The following is a 14,295-nucleotide window of genomic DNA, read 5'->3' on the forward strand; positions in this document are numbered from 1 at the left end:
TCGCGCTCCGGGCCGTTGCTGTGCGCCCGCTCCCGGGGCCCGCCCCTGCGCCGCCTCCGCCGGGCTCTGCTAGGGAAGGCGGGGCCGCCGTCCCGCCCGGGCTGGGGACACGCAACGACCGCGGGGCCGCCGTCCCGCCCGGGCTGGGGACACGCACGACCGCGGGGCCGCCGTCCCGCCCGGGCGGCGCTGCCAGACCCCGTCGTGCGGCGCGTGGAGGGTCCGTTCCTGCAGGTGCAGGTTCCAGGGGCGCACGCCTTGGCTACGAGCCTCGCCGCGGGTCACCGCGCCGGGGCTTGCGGGCTGCCTGACGCGAGGGGCAGCGCGGCTCCCCTTCCCGGGTCCTCGCCGTCCTCTGCCTGGGTCTGGGCGCCGCGTTCCTTCACGTTTGCACCTCGACTCGCTGCCGTGTGCACGTGCCGGGCTGGGTGCCGGCGCGTGTGCGGGCCTCTCGGTTTCGGTTTCGGCCGCGGCACCCGGCGTGGTGGCTCGGCTTCCACCGTCGTCAGGGTCGTGTCGCTCAGGAGGAGCGCTGGAAAGCCCTTGGCGGTTGACGTGCCGCTAGGACTACAGGGGGTTCTTCTGGGCCCTTCTCTGCTCCTCCCCGGGCCTTGCAACGGCCCTGTGTTGCTCAGGAGCACGGGCCCGCACGCGTGGGGTGATCTGTGTTCTCAATTTCCGTCTTGGGGTCGCTCTGGGGAGATGGCTGTGACGTGGCTTCAGGCTCCCCGGGTCCCCGTGGCTGTGAGTCCACTGAGGCGCCGTGGGCAGCGTTGCTCGTGTCCGCCACGGTGGTTGTGGGCTCCAGACCTCGCTGTGACTCGCAGACCTTCCGTCTGCACACCCACGGTACACGGGTTCTCACGCATCGTCTGCTTTCTTTTCTTTGGCGCTCTGCGGGTCCCGATCCTGGTCCCTTCCCGTCGCTTGTCCCGTGACGGGGACGTCTCTGTTGTAGAGGTCTTGTCCTCCCGCTGCCTTGGCCTCTGGAAGCTGTTTCCTTGGCTCCGGGCTCGCCTGGTCTTCCGGCTGACAGTGGGCCCGCGGTGGGCGTTAATAGGCCGTGGGGGAGACGGGCCCTGAGCGTGAGGCTTCGCGTGCAGGGCCCTGGGACCGGGACTCTGTGGGATGTCAGCTGTAGCTCTAGTGCCTTTAGGTGTCACGTCCCCGAGCGAGCCAGTTTGTGCGTCCGGGGCCTCGCTCCCAGGACGGAGGGTGTGCTCTGTGGCACTCGCAGCTGCTGTCCTTTCAAAAGAAGAAGAAAGGGCTTGGTGGCCAAGTGCCCGAGGCTGGTCGTGGGCTCTTGGGCGCGGGGGACTCCCGGGCACTGCTGTTCACAGCCCGCCTCCAGCACTTGGGCACAATTGCATGTGAGCGCTGCTCCCGGCCTCAGGCTCCGGCAGCTTCTGCTGCAGGTAAGGGGCTTTCGGGGCTCGTCGCGGGCTGCACCTCGCTCACGGGATTGGGCGCTGTCAGTTCTGTGACCCCAGTTCTCCGAGGGGCCTAAGCTGTGGTTGGTTTTCGGTTCGGCCAGTGTTTTCTTCTGGGAACGATGGTGCCCAGGTCCCAACGGGTAGGGCTCCATGCTTCCGGCTGCCGCCTCCTGGGGGGTGGGGGGGAGAGAGATCATGGAAGTAAGGAAGGGACCCGGAGACAGGAGAGGGGGACAGGCTCACTGCCTGCAAATGGCCATGATTCATCGGGTGACCAGGAAGGACACGGCTCCATGGGGAAGTGACAAACGGGGAGTAGAGTCAGTCGGGCAACAGGGAGAAGGAAAGTTGCTTCAAAAGATCTACGTGTGAAGGTAAAACCGCACCAAAAGTACAGAATTGAGCTATCAAAAGAAACGTTCAAAAGAACAGGGACAGGGACGCCTGGGTGGCTCTTCGGTTGGACATCCTGCCTTAGGCTCAGGTCGTGATCCCAGGTCTGGGGATCGAGGCCCGCGTCGGGCTCCCTGCAGGACCTGCTTCTCCCCCTGCCTGTGTTTCTGCTTCTCTGTGTCTCTCACGGATAGATAAATAAAATCTTAAAAAAAATAAAATAAAAGAGCAGGGGCAGCGCGTCACTCACATACCCAGCCACTGCTTGTATTAGGATCAGTAGGGTGAGAACCCCAACTTGGAGAGTGTCCCTGAGGGAGTCGAAAACAAAGGACTCATCCTTTGAGGAAAGTCAGTGGCTTCACTTTCTGGTGCCGCGGTTGGGCACGTGGGGCCGGGCCTGGGTGGCTGCTGTGCTGGGGGCGGGGGTGGTGTCAGGGGGCAGGGCTGGGAGTGGTCGGGTTGGGGCCGGATCCGGGATCTGGTTGGCATGGACGGTCGGGCATATACCAGCTTGCCAGCCCAGGGGATGCGCCAGGAGGTGCCCGCCGTCCCAGGAAGACCACCCGGCCACCCGTGGCCCTGGGGTGGACACAGAGGCAGCCAAGCGTAGTAACCCTGGGACCCCAGAGCTGACCACGTGTGCCCGCTCCTTGCGTCCAGGCCCAGGCACCGCGGGAAATGATGATTCTCCTTGCTTTGCTCCTGCTCGTGGACCTGCCGAGGGTGGAGACCAATGTCACCGTGTCAGGAACACAGGGTAAGGCTGGGTCCCTCGGCCTCCTGCTGTGAGGAGGCAGGCCATGATGAGTCTGGGACACAGAGTGGCCACCCGGCCAGTCGCCCCCACAGCCCCAGCTGGTTCTGGATGGGAAGAGCACAGGCAGCTGGGAGCAGGACAGCGTCAGGAGAGTGGCCCACAGATAGGGACACCTGATGGGGCAGCCTCTTAGTGTTGGGCCCCCCGCCAAGGGGGGGCAGGCGTAGTCATGGCCAGAATCCCGGTGTCCCCCACAGCACCCCGTGGTCCCCACGGTGTCCCCTCTCACTGTCTTCCTGGGAGCCATCGGGGGAGCTAAGCCCACCTGGTCCTTCTGGGACCCTCCAGCGTTGTCTCGGAGGACTGGCACCGCCGCGAGAGGTTGACCGGCTCTCTCCTGGGAGTGGGTAACTGTCCTCATAGTGACCCAACAGTGGGCAACGGCATGGGGGCCAGGGTGCAGGCCCCGGGGGTCGAGGAGGGTGCAGCGGGTGCTGGAGGCGGTTAGCTGGGCCGGAAGGCCAGTGGGGAGGGCCCGCAAGAGCAGCCGGCCAGTCTCCTGAGCCCCCGAGCTTGAGACGCCAGGCCTGTGAGTGTGGGGAGCATGCTTGTGCGGGAAGGCGTGCGTGCGCAGGCTGCGGTGAGGCTGTGCGGGTGCAGTGCTGTGTGTGTGTGCGTGTGTGTGTGGCCGTGCATGGTGTCTGGGTGTGGGTCAGCCTGGGGGAGGCGGAGTAAACCCCAGGAGAGAAGACCGAGGACTCGGGACCCACTGGTTGTGGTCACGTGGAGGAGGGAGGGGATGGTGGGCGTTCACCTCATAGGATTGGAGACTGGAACGTTCCACTTCGTGTTCATTTCCCCTTTCAGGCCTGCTGAGGTGTCATGTTTGTGAGAAGGAGCATAGTTTCAAATGCCAGAATCCAACAGAATGTCCGGAGGGAATACACTTGTGTGCCTCTATTGCCCTGAGTGAGTATCTCAGTTCATTTTGGGGTTTGCTGGCAGATCAGTAATAACCTGCAGGAACTAGGGTATGTCATGTTTTTCTTCTCAAGGAATAACTAATCAAAAGTCACGTTTAAAAAAAATTGGAGTAAAAAAAAAAACAATTGGAGAACAAGATCCTGTGACCAGGACTGGAAGGAAGCAGGTGGCCGAGGAGACCAGCTTGCGGAGGACCAGTGCCACCCCGGGGTCGACCCCCAAGAGTGGGAAAGAGGAAATAGTGGGTGTAGGAAGAAAGCAGCAGAGGTGTATTTGTGTCCATTTTTATTTTGCTAAGCATTTACTTAAATACCCGAGAGAGGGAGAGGGAGAGGGAGAAGGAGAGGGAGAGGAAGCTCAGGTGGTGCATGCACCTGGGCAGGGGCGCAGGGAGAGAGAGTCCCAAGCGGACTCTGCTGAGCCTGGAGCCCAACACGGGGCCCGACCTCTCGACGCCGAGATCAGGAGCTGAGTCGAAACAGAGTCAGACGCTCAACAGTCTGAGCCGCCAGGCGGCCTGACCTGTACTCATTTTTGAATGAACGATGTGTTAACGATGTCCCCTGTCCCTCGGAGAGTAGCTTTTACGTGAGAGCCACCGAGTAGGGCCGCGGGCTGCCGTATGTTTCTGGAAGGAATGCGTGTGCTGGAAGATGTGTGGAGACCATCACTCAGTCGCGTGTGAATCCCCCAAGAGCCTCTGGCCACACGAAGCCCTTCCCCCCAAAGAGGAGTCTGGAGGCCGGCACCCCAGGGCGTGGCCAGGTCAGGGCTCCCCAGATCAGAGGCAGTCTGGCAGCCGCTTCGGGAGGGCCCCGCGCACATGCCCCGCGCAGACCTCACAGGCTCCTGGGGGGACGCGATGAGCACGAGGAACTGCCGATGAGGTGAAGCCAGAAGAGGGCCCCGCGGACAGTGCCGACCCTGCTGCCCGTGCAGGTGCACGGCGACAGCGCTGGCTCCCGGGCCCTGGGTGGCGGCTCGTCCAGAGGCCAGCGCTGAGCCCCGGGCAGTGGCGAGGACGGGCAAGAGTCCGAGCTCGCACGTGCGCCCGGGGTTTCAGAGGCCCGTGCACCTGGTAGTGAGAAGCTGAGGCCCAGGAGCCGGTAAGGTCCCAAAGGGAGAGCCCAGGCCCAGGCTCCCGGTGGGCGTGGACAGGCCGGGGGTGGGGGCACCTCTCGAGGCCACTCTGCAGCCAAGCCTCCCGGAAGCACTCTGATCACAGAGGCCTGAGCCGATCCGCCTGGGCGGTGGCTCCAGACTCCCCCCTGGATGGAGGGGCCTCTTTAACCAGGAGCCTCTGAGCGGGGGCACCCCGAGTGGGTCAGGGCTGGGTGGGTACAGGCAGGAGGTGCTCTGGGGGACCTGCTTTCGATTCACGGCATTCATTTCTCTCTTTCTTATTTGCTTCTAGGAGTATATCCACGTTTCTTCTATGTTTCAAAGCAGTGCTCGAAGAAATGTCCAACAGTTGAACAGCTCGGTCGTATAGTCAAGTCCTTTGTCCTCATAAAGCCTATGCCTTTTCTGTATACGAGATGCTGCTCAGACATGTTATGTAATACAGAAGCACCGGAGATCCGGGATCCAGATTTTAGACAATCTGGGAGATGCGAGCGACGTGAGGAGCAGCAGTGCCTGGCTGGTGCCCCTCCTCATGCTGTCCCCGGGGCTCGCGGGCCTCAGGTTGCCGTGACCCACAGAGCATGGCTCGGGCCCACCTTCTGCAGGTGGCACAGATGACGTGGACCTGCTGCTCATGCTTGGAACCTGTGGCATTAAACTTGTTTTCCACCCACTGACTCACCGTCTGCCTCTGAGGGGCCTTAGGACCGGGGGCGGGGCCCACAGCCTGCCTTGGGGTGAGTCCAAAGCCTCTGACATGATCCCACTGTGAGTGTGTCTTTTTTTTTAATTTTATTTATTTTTAAAAAAGATTTTATTTATTCATGAGCGACAGAGAGAGGAGAGAGAGAGAGAGGCAGAGACACAGGCAGAGGGGGATGCAGGCTCCATGCAGTGAGCCGGACGTGGGACTCGATCCGGGTCTCCAGGATCATGCCCTGGGCCGAAGGCAGACTCCCAGTGGCTGAGCCACCCAGGTGTCCTTGTGTGGAGCCTTCAACCACGGAGGGAAAGAGAAGTTGCGGGTCCCCTTGGAGTGTAGGAAGCCATCTTTTAGGTGGAACTAGTTTCTTGAGGCACCATGAGCTGGTTGCCAGGCCCTCTCCTCTGATGTTTGAACTGGATGGGTCACCACAGGTCCCACGGGAGGTGCTAGGGAGGAGAGAGGCTGCAGACCTTGCCTGTGGTGAGCTGCCCGGCACTCCCCAGTCCTGACTGACGCACAGGGAGCTGCTGTCACGTTCCTGAACACACAGGTTAGCAGCAGCCTCTGCAGATTGGAACAAGCATGTCTGCTGTCTGAAACGTTCATCCTGTCCCCAGTACTCAGCAGCCCCCTACTAACTCCTCCTGTTACAGTTTGGATACAGCCACAAGACATAATGGCCCACGAATGCTGGGATGAGCATAATTGCGAACAAAAGATAAATATTAGCTAATTGAGCCCAGGGCAAATCAAAGTTGTGGATAGGTTGTGACTGAGCGCAGCTTACTTCGGAAAGGTGAGAATGCTTCAATCTTACACAAAGACGTCGCTCACTCTCATCAGAGGATTCAGGGTAGGGATGTATGATCTTCAACATTCATCTAATGTGCTTTTGTAAAAATTGTGGAAGGGAAGGAAATACCAATAATTTATTAGAAGTTACCTACCTGAAACCTAAACAAACATTCTTAATGGTGACACATTGAATGTCCATTTAAACTGGAAAACGGGGATCCCTGGGTGGCTCAGCGGTTTAGCCTCTGCCTTCGGCCCGGGGCATGATCTTGGAGTGCTGGGGTCGAGTCCCACATCGGGTTTCCTGCATGGAGCCTGCTTCTCCCTCTGCCTGTGTCTCTGCCTCGCTCTGTCTCTCATGGATGGATGAATAAAATCTTAAAAAAAAAAAAAAAAACTGGAAAACTTGGTTAGTATATAGTCTACACTATTTTGAGTACAATCAGACATTATTAGCATGGAGGGCTAAGCCATATAATAAAACACGAAAAATAAGCAGTATCGAAAGGTTTTACCTGGCCATATGCCTCAGTAGATAGCCTAAATTCCTGCTATTATAATACACTTTAAAATGTTGAATAAAATATATTTTAAGTACGTTTCAACTCTATGTGATGTCAATTTGAACATATCAGAGACAAAATTAAGAAAAAAGGAAGAGAAAAAAGAAACTGGATCATGACAATACATAATTAGCAAGTCCTGGAGCTGGCATCTGCCCGCAGGATACTTGCTTTTCTCTGGTCACCTAGAGTCAGTTGTGAGGGAGTGACTAATGTACTGGGTCAGCATTAGATAGGACATGAAAGTGAGAACCACAAGTGAGGAGCTTCAGAGGAGAGAGAGAGACCTCAAATTCAACTAGAATTAGAAACTAGAAAAACCTAGCTGCACACGGAAACATGTCAGTACTAAGTCTGCATTGAGAGAAACATATACAGAGACTTTCCTCTCTGAAAATCGAAAGCCCTCATGTAACTTTGGGGTTTGTGTTTCCAGTTCTGGTTTTATTCCGTGAAGTCCAATACAAGAAATAAGTATGAAGTGGTAAGCCACCGTTGTTCTAGGTCTCTACTGTGTAAAAACAAAGGAAAATCCTCTCTGAGGGAGTATACTCGGTGAAAGTAAATGAAGGACACCTCACTAAAATCGTGTCAGGGAGGCCAGCAGGAGGCACTCTCACACCTGACTAGTCCAGAGGAATTAAAATTATTACAGATTCGAGAGGCATCCTCAGGCAGAGATAGTCCTGAGTTGCAGCCCCGGAGGGAATGATGGGGCTCCCCAAGAGATCAACCGCACCCCTGCAGCTCTGCGCCAGATCCCAGCGTCAGCCCAAAGCCCGGCTTTTCTCCAGTGGACTGTCCTTCAAAACCACCCTCCCAGCTTCTTCCTCCTTCACCCGGACAGAAAGTTCCTCCTCTGAGGTTGGGGGACCAGCCTGAGGTACATGCTTGTCGTGGCTGCAGTTCTCCGAATACACCCATTTTGCCAGCAACATCACTTTTATTTTGAAGGTCAACAGCCCTCACCTCAGAAGTCATAGAATCTCTCCGGTATCACATCATTAATACCTGCTAAACTAACAAAATTTACAAAGAAATGTGTACATAATGTGAAAACTAGAAAACAATAAGTAGGGCCACCCAACATGGAAATAATACAGAATATAAAACAGATTTCCTTAAAGATATTTAAGAGCATTTTAAAAAGATCTAGGGATCCCTGGGTGGCGCAGCGGTTTTGGCGCCTGCCTTTGGCCCAGGGCGCGATCCTGGACACCCGGGGATCGAATCCCACGTCAGGCTCCCGGTGCATGGAGCCTGCTTCTCCCTCTGCCTGTGTCTCTGCTTCTCTCTCTCTCTCTGTGACTATCATAAATAAAAAATAAAAAAAAAATAAAAAGATCTAAAAGAGCCTTCAATGAAAAAATATTAGGTGGCCTCACACACACAAGAAAGAAATAGGAAGGAAGGATGGAAGGGAAGGAGGGAGAGGGAGGAGGAAACCTAAGAGAAATTTCTAGAAATGAGAACTATAACCAGAGAATATAAAAACACGAGGGATAACAACAGGTTACACATCCATGGAGAGTAAAACAGTGGAATTTGACATAACAGATTATACAATGCAGCCTAGAAATAAAAAAGAGATCAAAGATACGCCAGAACAGCCTAGAAGAGCAGGAAGAGGACGATAGTCTGAGGCAGGGAGGCGGGACCCCAGAAAGGATCGGAGAGAATGGAACCAGGCCATATTAAAAGAGCAATGGGTGAGTTTTTCCAAATTGATTGTAAGACCAGAAATGCTCAGAACGAGCAATCACAACTGATCTGCGCTGAGGACACATTAGGGTAGGGCTTCAGGATTTCAAAGCCCAGGGGAAGTAGTAGAGGCTGCCTGGGAGAAAAGATCTAGGACAGATGAGCAGTTACACTTTGCGTAGCTCCCAGCTTCAGTATGGAAGTCGGAATATGAGGCATTCTTCCCTCCAAAGTGCTGAGGGAAATAACCAAAAATTAGCCTGGAATTGAATACTTAAAAAGTATTTTCTGATTAAAAAATAAATAAACCAACAAACCTCAAATGGTTCACCATTGATCCTTACTAAAGAAACACCAAATAGGGATCCCTGGGTGGCACAGCGGTTAGCGCCTGCCTTTGGCCCAGGGCGCGATCCTGGCGACCCGGGATCGAATCCCACATCAGGCTCCTGGTGCATGGAGCCTGCTTCTCCCTCTGCCTGTGTCTCTGCCTCTCTCTCTCTCTCTCTGTGACTATCATAAAAAAAAAAAAAAAAAAGAAACACCAAATAAACCTTCTTTAAGGGGAGTGACAATAATCCCAGAGGGACAGAATCACGAAGAGTGATGTTAATATGTGGTGTGTATGGGCTGAGCTATGGTGCCTGGAAATTCCTTCGTTGAATCCTAATGTCAAGTGTGACTGGATTAAGGAATTAAGGTTGCCCGAGGCCCTAAGGTGATGCCCTGAGCCAAAGGAATCCGTATCCTTGAAGGGGAGACACCAGAGAGTGGTGTCCCCGCCCCAGGGAGAAGGGGGCACAGGCCAGGAAGCAGGTCCTCGCCAGGACCCGAAGCAGCTGGCATCTAGACTCGACCCGCCGGCCTCAGGCCTGGGGGAAGCTGTCGTTCAGCCCACTTGGGCCTCATTTTGTGGCAGGAACAAGAGGGGCCCAACGTGCAGAGAAATCAAGGCAACCTCAGGGGCAGCGGCACAACCGTCGTTCCTACCGGGAAGTCAAAGACGGCACCCCAGGCGGGAGGGGGTTGAGGAAGACCAAAGGCGTCCTGGTTTTCCCATGGCTTACAAAGTGGTTCGAGATCTGGATAGGATACAAGAGAATTTCACACAACTTCCACGAAAGACTCTTCCTCTCTCCCAACAGTGAATATGTAAAAAACGATTTTTGGCTCTCAGGTCCTATAAAAACAAGTTGCTAGACTGGCCTTCAGGCTGCCAGCCCTGCAGGAAGGGAACACGATTAGCCCATTAGCCAGTGGCTTCACTCCTGGTGCTGACTTAGAGTGAGCAAGTCCGGATTCATAAAATTAAAGCCCCACGGAACGTGCAATCCTGCGGAGGGGTGAGGCCGAGGCCGGGGGAGGGCTGGGGGGACCCTGACCCCCGGAGGGGGTGAGGCCGGGGCCTGGGTCTCGGGGGTGCTACTGTACTAGCTGCGACGACGGAGAAGCCGCAACCGGGTCTGCAGGTGCGCAGGGCAGCGCCCCCCTCCCCCGCCCCCCGGCCCCACCCCCCCCCCCCCCCCCCCCGCCACCTACTCGTCTGGTGCCCCCAGCAGCCTGCAGGCAGTCCCTGCCACAGAGAGGGCTGCAGGGGGTGTGGGGGGGGGGGGGGCTCGCCGAGCTCTGCTTGGGGCCTGGCACAGGACACAAAAGTACCCAGAGGAAGTCGGCTAGCCCTTCTAGTGTGAGGGTGAGGCAGCACCTGGGCGTTGCTATAATGCACAGCTTTTCATAAGAGCAAAAGGGCACACGCAACAGGCCGACCATATAATTCTACATTGTATGCAGCTATTCAGAGCCTCAAACCTATCAAGAAAACATCAACAGAAATAAAAGATGAAATGGTAGATTTCAGTATATTTCTCTGTGATGAAACAAGCCAGCAAATTAATAAAGAGGGTTAGAATATTTGAACATCAGGTATTAACAACCTTGGCCAATGACATATAGAGAGCGCTGCATTTCAACAGCTGAAAACTCCGGTTTTTCAAGCAGATATGGAGTATTTACCAAAAATTTCCCTATATGCTGGATATAAAGCAATTCTCGACAATTTCAATGGATTGAAATAATCTCGAGTGTGTTCTGACCATCGTGATATTAAGTAGAAAACCAGTAAGTAACAAAATTTAAATATTCCCAATGTTTGGTAATGAACATTTCTAACTATCCTAAAACTCAAAACAATGACAATGGAAGTTTGAAACATATTTATATTAAATGTGTACATAATGTGAAATGAAAAAAGGAAATTTTGTTTAGATGCAGAGGGGAGGCCAGCAGGGGAGCTCTCGCTTCCCGCCTGCCCTGGTCAATGCAGGTGCTTCCGCAGGCCCTGCGCCTTGCACCCCGAGACTCTCCAGCGGAGGAGGGAGAAAGTCGCCAAGCAACAGCCCAGCCAATGAGAAATCGCTTTACTTCCAGCTCCCAGTTTCGTTCGATGGGCTTTCAGTTTACAACAGCTCCTCCTTTCCCGGCTAAAAGAAGCTGCTGGTCCTGCCTTGCAATATTTTCCTGTCCTCCAATAACCGCATTTTTTGCTGGTAAAGTAACCGGTACATTTATTTTTAAAATGAACAGTAATACATTATATTTGTGGTTTACTGCTAATGACTGCTCATAAGGAGAAATTATTATCTAAAATCATGTATGGGATGCCCCAGGGGCTCAGTGGTTGAGCGCCTGCCTCCAGCCCAGGGCGTGACCCCGGGGTCCTGGGATGGAGTCCTGCGTCGGGCTTCTTGCAGGGAGCCTGCTTCTCCCTCTGCCTGTGTCTCTGCCTCTCTCTCTCTCTAGGTCTACGTAAATCAATCAATCAATCAATCAATCTTTAAAAAAAAAAAAAAAAGAAAGAAAGAAAATGGAGCAGAGGAGCAGAGGCCTGCCCTGGAGGCTCAGCGGTTGATCGTCTGCCTTCAGCCCAGGTCATGAACCCCAGGTCCCGGAATCAAGTCCTGCATCAGGCTCCCCGCAGGGAGCCTGCTTCTCCCTCTGCCTGTGTCTCTGTGCCTCTCTCTGGGTTTCTCATGAATAAATAAAATCTTAAAAAAAAACAAAAACGGGAAACAAGTTAAATACCGTCCAGTGGGCAAGTGGTCAGACCAGCTGGGGTCCATCCACGCTGCGGAAACACTTCTCAGCAATGAAAGGGATGAGCAGTGATACAGGCAACAACCTGAATGGAACTCAAAGGAGCGATGCTAGTGCAAAAGTCGAGCCCCGTGCGTGCTGCAAGGTTCCATTTGAATAAGAGTCTCCCCGATGACACAGACTTTGTTAAACCACCCAGAACCCAGCGCTTGTTACGGGGAACCCCCTGAGACGGGAGGCAGCCACTTCTTCGGGGCCAATGATGAATAGATGAGTGCTGTGGGGTGAGCTCTCATTCCTCACTCAGCCCTGCATCTCACGGGTGAGGAGAGGAAGGCCGCACGGTTTGCACGCGTGTTTTCAAACTTGCCATGAGGGTAAAAGCCCAGCTGGAGACCTCCTTTCCCTTTGGGACACTTTAATAGAAAAAGAAATGGTTCGATCAGCCCATTTGACAGGCTCTGGTGCCTCCCTGCTGGGCAGCTCCTTATCTCATTAGATATATTGGAAACTGGTCCAGGGCTCCAGAAGGAGCGGAGATAGGCGGAAAGTTCTGTGGTGGGTCTGCTCACTCACGGTCAAAGCCTCCACCTGCTCTTGGTCGTCGTTGTCGTATTTCTTATTCTTATTATTATTCTAAAGATTTTTATTTATTTATTCAGGAGAAACACAGAGAGAGGGCAGAGACACAAGCAGAGGAGAAGCAGGCTCCAAACAGGGAGCCCCATAGACTCGATCCCAGGACCCCGGGATCACACCCTAAGCCGAAGGCAGCTGCTCAACTACTGAGCCCCCAGGCGTCCCTGCTCTTGGTCTTCTTTATGACAGAGGACGATGGGGTTCTGGTCACCCCACGGGGCCACTTAGATGAGGGGAACTTAAGAGGCATGTTTGGTTTTCAAGTAACGGAACGTTGTCCCCTGCCACATCAGACACCCTAAGCATTAGTGTTGGTTTGTGTGGAGTTGGGGAGACAGGAAGCCAAGGGAAGCTTTTGTGATCTGAAGCCACACCCCCGAGACTTGGCCGCACCCCACTCACCTGGGGTTGCCTGGGGCGCTGAGAGCCCCCAAAAACTGGCTATCTGGTGCTCAGTGCTCGAAAGGTTGCTAGTGTGCGGATGCACTGAATTTTAAGTGTGACGTAATTTGAGTGAGCGGGACTTTGAGTACTCACACTCACTTTAGGTGATGTCAGGGCACAGCTCTCAGACCTTTTTGGCCACATCTTGCGATTTCTTATATATCTCTCTCCCTCTGCCCCTTCCCACTGCTCCCTCCCCTCCCTCTCTCCTCTCTCTCTCAAATAAATTATCTATCTATATAGATATATAAAATATTTTAAAAAAGGAAAAAGAAAGAAAATACGTTCAAGTCCAGAGTCCGGCAGCTGAATTCATCGTACAGCTTGTGGTCTTTGTGCCTGTGCTGTCTCAGCAGCCTCCGTGTGGTTGGGGGACCCCGGCCACAGTCCCCACGGTGCCAACGGCCCCAGGTGCCGCCGGCCTGCCCTCTCCATAGACCACACCGTGGACCTCGCCTCTAGGCCACCCCGGCCCCTGGCGCCCCCCTGCCCCTTGTGCCTCCCCTTCCACATTACTTTCCTGCTTGGTGTTCTCTCCGCCTGCTTTCTTCCCTTACCCCATCCTCCGCCACCGGCCTGCCTCCCCTCCTCTCCCCCCACCCACTGCAGGGACACGCAGCGACAGCAATGCTGTGCTCCGGAGCCAGCTGTTCAATTTTCTTTTTTTTTTTTTTAAATTTTTTTTTAAAATTTATTTATGTATGATAGGCACAGAGAGAGAGAGAGGCAGAGACACAGGCAGAGGGAGAAGCAGGCTCCATGACCGGGGCTTTGGGATGCCTGGGTGGCTCAGCGGTTGAGTGTCTGCCTTCAGCCCAGGGCGTGATCCAGGGGTCCCGGGATGGAGTCCCGCGTGGGGTCCCCTCAGGAAGCCTGCTCCTCCCTCTGCCTGGGTCTCTGCCTCTCTCTGTGTCTCTCCTGTATTTAACATAAAAATCTTAAATAAAAAAAGAATTTGGGGAGCTTTCGTGAAGGATGGTCATATGTCAAATTGACCTAGATCACCTTAAAATTTAATAAATTATGTCACAACAGAGGTGATACTCAGAACTTGCTACCTCTGATTCTTTTGCCACCCGTGACCATCACCTGCCCTCCTGAGGTGGCTCTGCCTGCTGTGCTTGGCAGCGGGCATGGGGGGCTGGTGACGCCCCTTCCCGGCTCAGCGCCCGGGTGTGCGCACCGGCAGCAGGGGGAACCTGGGGGGACGGTGGGCACCACGCAAGTCTGCAGGCCATCAGAGGAAGCCACGTCTCCACGGATCGTCTTCTCAATTATTTCCGCTGAAGAAAGTGGTAGAGAAACGCTGATCGTGCAGACCTGGTGCTCTGCGGCTGTTAGCACTGCGAGTGGCACAAAAGTGGTGGGAAATCTTCCCGGATTTGAAAACCATCACAGAGACCTTGGGGCAGCGTTGAGAGGTGAGCCCCCACCCCCCACCCCCATGTGACGTGTCTGTGGCTCCGCTGGCCTCGCACCTTTCCATATGGACAGAAACACCAGTTCAGCCTTCGAGTCAGGATGGGTGCTCCTGTCGTGTGGCAAGAAGACCCAGCAAGGCCCCCTGGCACCTCTGTGGGTGTGGAACGTACCCCGAGGACTATTGTGTATTATTCTCTGTGACTGGTGTGCTGCGCATCTTCTATAGGCATATAATTT

At 54.6% G+C, this 14,295-nt stretch overlaps 1 long non-coding RNA gene across 1 annotated transcript; it reads left to right on the forward strand.

The window, feature by feature from the left end:
• Positions 1–2,612: 2,612 nt before the first annotated feature.
• LOC119879237 lies at positions 2,613–5,005 on the forward strand. The gene is made up of 3 exons (XR_005387395.1): positions 2,613–2,993; positions 3,454–3,555; positions 4,985–5,005. It is a non-coding gene; the product is annotated as an uncharacterized LOC119879237 (long non-coding RNA).
• Positions 5,006–14,295: the final 9,290 nt, after the last annotated feature.

Source organism: Canis lupus, unplaced genomic scaffold (genome assembly GCF_011100685.1).
Source record: "Canis lupus familiaris isolate Mischka breed German Shepherd unplaced genomic scaffold, alternate assembly UU_Cfam_GSD_1.0 chrUn_S471H632, whole genome shotgun sequence".
NCBI classification, from domain to species: domain Eukaryota; kingdom Metazoa; phylum Chordata; class Mammalia; order Carnivora; family Canidae; genus Canis; species Canis lupus.